Genomic DNA, 7,359 nt, shown 5'->3' with positions numbered 1-7,359 from the left:
CATACTGTATGTATAATTATTTCATGTTAGTTGAAAATTTTAAAATCTAAGAAGACAGAAATGCTAAATACCTGATTTGATCATTATATAGATGTACTCAATGAGCACACTGTGCCCCATACAAAAGTACAATTTAATTAATAATAATTAAGGAACCAGATCTAGTCTTACTTAAAACAAATAGTATCATGACGCAAGGAATATATTTCCTGTTTCACACTTCTAAGTTATTCCTTAACATTACATAGCTTGCAAAAGTTTAATGAATCTGAATTAAAAAAATAACTTCTCTACAGGGTGGAGTTATATTAATTTCCAGTCATTATTTAACAAAATAAATAACTCAGAGAGATAAGGGCAAACAAAATTTATACAGGATGGCTGTTGTCCTTGTCTAAATTAATTTTTTTGTTTTTTATTTTGTTTTGGGTTTTTTTTTGTTTTTTTATTTGGAAATTTCAGTGTTTAGTGAATACAGGTAACATTAAAATGTTCCCCTTTCCTCTCCCTTAACTCCCCAAGAAGACAAATCTAGAATCTGGAGGTTGCTAAGTTGTGTTCATCAGTGCAAACATGTCCAGGCCACCATCTCTCGCTTACCTTTCCCATTCTTTTAGGTAGTAAGATTGCTGCTTCCTTTGCAGCCATTCTGACTAAACTCAAAGCATGGAAAATGTAAAGGCTGTATCTCTTTTATTCATGCCACACTTTCCCAGAAACAAAAAGTGATTTTTCCACTTTTACTTTTGTGGCCCCAAAAATGGATCACACAGTCATTTCCTGCTGTAAGAGAAACAACAACAACAAAAAACAACCCTTGGCTTCATTCTTTCATACTGGAAATGAAGAACAGAAGGGGATACAGTGTCCTGTAATATCTACAGAAATTTTGAATTATTTCATAACAAATTTCAGAAGTGTGAAAGATGATTTCATTAATCTCCATAATATTTCACAGGTTAATAAATTTATTGAGAGAAAAATTGACTTTTGAGAAAAGGAAAATAAAAGTTCACAATTGGAACATATCATACTATGATGAGATAAAATATTCAATATCTTTTCCATTTGAAACTATATTACCATCTTTTTAGCTTTAATACTTATTTAGGAGTGATACATTATAACACATTGATACAAAACTTCAGAGGACTTTGCTCTCAAAAGATTTGAAACATAATCTCGAGTCCAGCATTAGCTAGCTATTTGGCTATTCTAAAGTCATTGAGCCACAGAGGACTTCAACCACTCTTTCATCATTTCTAAAATGAGGGTAATAATAATTGCCCTTCACACTGTGTAGTTTTGTTACAAGGCCCAAATTAGATAATACTTCGAAAATTGCTTCACCAACAGCAAAAGGCTGAGGCCTCCCTCCATCATTTCTCACCTGTTCACCCTCTCCTTCCATCCCTCTATCCTCTAACACCCTCAAATGTACACAAGAGAAAATTTATTGTGTACACACATATATACTACTGATTCATATATGTGTACATATATATTCACATATAATGCTCTCTCCCACAAACCCTAGAGGTTAAAAATGTCATAATAGATATATACCTAGTGCCTTCAATAACATCTGTCACTTAAGTTTGTGTTTTTTCCTCTTAGACCAAAATAAGTCACACTATTAGATACTACTTTTTCCCCCATTTAGTTTATTGGTACATTTTACGTATAAAAGACATTTACATATATCATTCGGATCTTGTACCATTACACGAGTATCTTGGTTCTTATATATTTTTCCCTTCCTCTGCACTCCCTTCACCCTCTCCACTCTTCCCTATTCACAAAGATTTTGTCTCCATTTTTTTTCCTTTTCTCATATTTTTTCTTTTTGCATCTTTCCTTTCCCATACCCCTCCCTCTTCCCCTGCTCCTTTAGACCTTTACTTCCGATTACACAATATCAATTATACATTTTAAAATTAAAATATCAAGACCTAGGAGACATTGCCACAGATTTTACAGAATTTAAAAGGATATAGAAAGCATATTACAAAAATATGTTTTGAAATAAATTTGACAACTTCTAAGAAGTACCTTGGAAGACAAATTAATGAAACTAACTCTGGAGGAAATATAAAATTTGAATAGCACCTATTAAAGAAAGTACACTCTTAACTTGAAAACTTACCTATATGAAAACAACAGGCTCATATACAATTTAACTGATAAATTATATCAAACATTTAAAGCAGAAAAAAAAGGAACACTTCTCCCCTCATTTTAGGAAATCAACATTGTGCTAATCCTAAAACTGGATAAAGATAATAGAAGAAAAAAGTATGAACATAGATAGAAATTTGTTTAACAAAACAAACTATTAGAAGTCATATCTGGCAGTATGTAGAAAGTGGTTTTATTATAGGGATATCAGTGTTGGTTCAGCATTGGAAGATCCACCCCCAAAAGTCATCATTTTAACAGAGGAAAGGAAAAAGCCATATGATCCTGTCACTAGTTGGAGAAAAAGTATTGGACTAAATTCTACAGCTGTTCATGGTAAAAGCTATCAGGACACTAGAAGTAGAACAGAACCTTCTCAACAGATCAAAGACATGTACTCCATACTTCCAGCGAGAATGCCTTATATGAATGGAGAAGATACAGTGCTTTCTCCTTAAGGTGGAGAACAAGGGCCGATATGCTTACTCTTTATCTGTCCATTAAACTTTGAAACATAGGCCTAAACCAAAATAGTCTGGCAATAAAATGACACATTTAGGATAGGATTGGCATGGCAGAAGCAAAATCTTTATGTGTAGATGAAATGATCATCTACAGAGAAAATACTAAGAAATCTCTAAGAGCCCCCAGAACCTGTATTTGAATTTAGCAGGATTAGACAACACAACATTTATATAAAAATTCAGGTCTATGTATACTTGCTATAAATGAAGAATTGGATATTGAAATTTAAAAGTTATGTAGGAGTACAAAGGACCTAGGAAAGTAAAAAGAAAACAAACAATATTGGAAGATATTTAGTACCTAATTTTAAGACTTCCTCTAAAGCTACAGTAATCAAAGCAGGGTTGGTGTAAGGAAAGACATATAGATCATTGGAATAAAACAGAGAATCTAGAAATAGAACCACATATATATGGTCCACTGAGTTTTGAAAGATTTTTTAACATTAACATTTCATAGAACATAAACTCGATTCAAGAGCAGAGGAAAAGATAGTGTTTTCAGCAAATGGCTCTAGAATACCTGGTATCTGTATATAAAAAATTAACCTCAATTCTTTATTTCCACACATGAAAATAACTTGAAGGGATCTATAAACCTAAATATGAAAGCCTAAAAGTATAAAACTTTAAGAAGAAATTATAAGAGAAAATGTTTATGAATTTAGGGTAGGCAAGAACTACCTAGGATACAAAATACATGATATATAAAAGAAAAAAAATTGATAAATGAGATTCCACCAAAATTTAGAACTTTAAATGACATTAAAATGAAAAGTAGTCCTTAAACAGACCATATTTACAATGCATATAACCTATGACCAGAATATATAAAGAACTCTTACAGCTCATTAATAGACAGACAACCCAATTAAAAAGTAGACATAAGAAGATGATAAATAGCCAGTACAGCACAAGGAAAGGTGTGCAACTTTAGAATCAGAAAAATACTAACCAGTACAATAACAGGATTGAATTATACACTCATTGGGGAGATGAAGTTAAAAGTTTTAAAAGCCTTGTCATGACTTTTTCTTTTTGTTGGATTCTCCTGCTTTGGGTTTAATTTGTCACGCCCAATGGATTCATTCTGCTGGGCTTCCTGGGGTTGTGATCCTCATTGTCTTTTCCTAGGGTATTGTCTAAAATTTTTTGGAGTGCTGGTTTGGCATTCATGAAGTTCCTGAGGTGCTCTTTATCATGAAAGTATCTTATTTCTCCATCAATTTTGAAAGATAGTTTTGCAGGGTCCATCAATCTGGGTTGGAGGCTGTTTACCTTTAGGGCTTGAAATACATCACTCCCAGCTCTTCTTGCCTTGAGGGTTTGCATTGAGAAGTGTGTTGTGATTCTGATGGGCTTTCCTTTGTCTGTGATTTGTTTCTTTTCTCTCACTGCTTGTAGAATTTTGTTCTTCTGTTGGATTTCTGGAATCCTATTATATGCCTATGTGTAGATATTTTTTGATCAAGGCTAGCCTCCCTTATCTGAATGTGAAGTTCTTTTCCCCTTCTTGGGAAGTTTTCTGCCATCACTTCTGTGAACAGTTTTTTAATGTCATCTGCACTCTCTCTTTCTTCCTTGACTTCAATAAGTCTTATGTTATTCTTCTTTGCATTGTCTAGCAGCTGCTAGATTGATTTCTCATGTTCGTTTACAATTTTAAAGCAATTTTTATTTTCCTGTTCACTAATTGCAATCTTATCTTCTATATCTGAAATTCTATCCTCACATTGGTTCATTCTGCTGCACAGACTTTTGATGGAGCTTTTTTATCTCCTGGAAATCTGTTTGCATCTGTTTTATGTATTCCATTTGTTTCCTATGTTGGGATTCCACCATGTTCCTCAGCTCCTCTTTTTATTCATCTGTGTCCTCTCTAGATTTATTAATCATGTCTTGCAGTATGAGCACAGTCTTTGCTATTATCTGGGTAATTATTTCTGATTTCATTTTTCCCAGATCCTCTTTTGTTGCCAGTTCAGAGAGTCCAGGTGGCTGAGTATCAGATTGTTTCATCTTGTTTCCCTTTGGGCTTGCTGTAGGTGATCTGGAAGTCTGTTTTTGAGGCTTGTTTACATGTCTTCTCATTTCCATGAGTGGGGGCAGGGTGCTTCTGGTGCCCGCACGGCTCACCATTTCTGCCCTAGTAGCATGGAGTGGTGGCAGGGGAGCCTCCTTCCACGTGCTAGGACTGGCTCACCTTTTCTGCCCTAGGATCTTGGAACCTTGTCTAAATTAATTGATCAAGCTTAGCACCTCTAGTGCCGTGGAGCATGGGCCCCATGGTGTGTGGCTCCCAGGCACAGGTTGCTGGGCAGGCAGGGTCCCCAGGCTGGGGTGCTGCAGGTAGAGTGCACCTGGCAATGCAAGGCCTCGACCAAGAAGGGAGGTCTACCTTCTGGAGACCACACCCATCCAGGGGGAAGAGCCCAGAAAGAGGACAAGGCTAATCAGCAGGAGGAAGCAAGGGCTAAGGTGGCAGTGACCTTTGAGGATGTGGCTGTACTCTTTACTCAGGAAGAGTAGAGGAAGCTGGATGCTCTGTAGAGAAGCTTGTACCAGGACATGATGCCAGAGAACTACAGGAACCTGGCTTCCATGGAATGTAAAAGCAGTCTTCAAAGCACAAAGACAACTCAAACTAAAGACTCATCTCTTCAGGGGCTAATGAGGAAGAGACTAAAGAAAGATGAACCCTAGGACTTCATACCAGAAAGACCCTGCATATCTGAGGACAAATTTAAAAAACAGTGGGACACAAATGAAAGATTGCAAATAATTTCAATAACCAATATAAAAATTCTTGCTTTAGGTGAATGCCATAACAATTTTGAATTTGGCCAAAACATCAGCCTAAAATCAGTTGTTGTTAAGACACAAAGGATTTCTAGAGAAAAAATACCCTTAAAATATGAAGTACAAAGAAGTAGCTTCAAGCAGAATTCAAATTTATTTAACAGATTAAAAATCAAGACAGCAGAGAAATGCTATAAATGTAATACGTGTGAAAAAGCTTTCCTTCACAATTCTTCCCTTTGTAAACATGAGAAAAACCATAGTGGAAAGAAATTATTTAAGTGTAGAGAATGTTCAAAAGCCTTTAGCCAAAGTTCAGCTCTTATTCAACATCAAAGAACTCATACTGGAGAACTACATATGTTAAGAATGTGGGAAAGCCTTTAGCCATAGGGCATCCCTTTGTAAGCACCTTAGAATTCACACTGTGGAGAAATCCTCTAGATGTAAAGAATGTAGTAAATCCTTTGGCAGAAGATCTGGCCTTTTTATACATCAAAAAATCCATGCTTGAGAAAATCCTCATAAATATAATCCAGGCAGGAAGCCATCCAATTGTATCACTTCCCTTCCAGGAGGTCAGAGGCTTCATCTCAGAAAAAAGTCCTACTTATGTAATGAGTGTGGTAACAGCTTTAAGTCCAGTTCATCCCTTCATTATCATCAGAGAATTCACACTGGAGAGAAACCTTTCAAATGCAGTGAATGTGGGAGTGCCTTCAGTCAGAGTGCATCACTCTTTCAACATGAACATATTCACACTGGAGAAAAGCCCTACAGATGTAATCAGTGTGGAAAAGGCTTCACTTCTATCTCATGACTCAATAGACATCGAATAATTCATACTGGAGAAAAATTGTATAATTGTAATGAATGTGGCAAAGCCTTAAATTCCCATTCTACTCTTACTATTCATGAAAGAATTCATACTGGAGAGAAACCATGTAAATATAAGGTATGTGGGAAAGCCTTCAGACAAAGTTCAGATCTCATTCAACATCAAAGAATGCATGCTGGTGAAAGACCCTATAAATGTAGTGAGTGTGGGAAAACATTCAAGTGTAACTCATCCCTTAGTAATCACCAAAGAATTCATACTGGAGAGAAACCTTATCGATGTCTAGAATGTGGGATGTCATTTGGCCAAAGTGCTGCTCTTACTCAACATCAGAGTATTCATACAGGAGAGAAACCCTTCAAATGTAATACATGTGGAAAAACTTTTAGACAAAGGTCCTCACTTATTGGCCATCAAAGAATTCATACTAGAGAGAAGCCCTATGAATGTAATGCATGTGGGAAACTTTTCAACCAGAGGTGATCCCTTACTAATCATTATAAAATTCATATTGAAGAGGACTCCCTGAAAGCAGATTTTCATCTGTGAAAGCCTTAAACCAAAGCTTATCAGAGAATATGTACTTGAGATTTACTTATTTAATGAATATGAGGAAACTTTTTAATTTAGTCCTCATCAGATACTAATTTCCAAGGAAAAATCCTGTGTATGTAATGATTATGGTGAAAACTTTTATACTTGTTAGCCACTTTTTAAAATACCCTAAGACAGACACCTCATAGTTGCAGATATTGGCATGGGCCATTTGTAAGATAGAAATGGCTTTTTTCTGTCTTTATCATCATTATGTAATATCTGCATTATGTAAACATGAGAAAAATTGGGGTCCAGTGTTGCTAAATTTTTCAGAAACCTGTATGAGCTGCTAGCATATTTATTAAAGCTAGTATAGTAACAAAAGAATTGATCTTAAAAGTAAATGCATTTTTAGAGCATAGGACCAAATAAAAGGAAAACAGACTGCAAAAACTAATTAATTAATTAAACAATTCATCAACA

The 7,359-nt window shown here is 35.4% G+C and overlaps 1 pseudogene; it reads left to right on the top strand.

Annotated features, from left to right (window-relative positions):
• Positions 1 to 5,068: 5,068 nt before the first annotated feature.
• LOC106009362 (uncharacterized) lies at positions 5,069 to 6,888 on the top strand (annotated as a pseudogene).
• Positions 6,889 to 7,359: the final 471 nt, after the last annotated feature.

This window comes from Heterocephalus glaber, unplaced genomic scaffold (genome assembly GCF_053883595.1).
Source record: "Heterocephalus glaber isolate CG9 unplaced genomic scaffold, H.glaber_assembly_v1.0 deba00000470, whole genome shotgun sequence".
Taxonomy (NCBI): domain Eukaryota; kingdom Metazoa; phylum Chordata; class Mammalia; order Rodentia; family Bathyergidae; genus Heterocephalus; species Heterocephalus glaber.
Note: the sequence above shows the minus strand (reverse complement) of the source record. Positions and strands in the feature narration are given on the sequence as shown.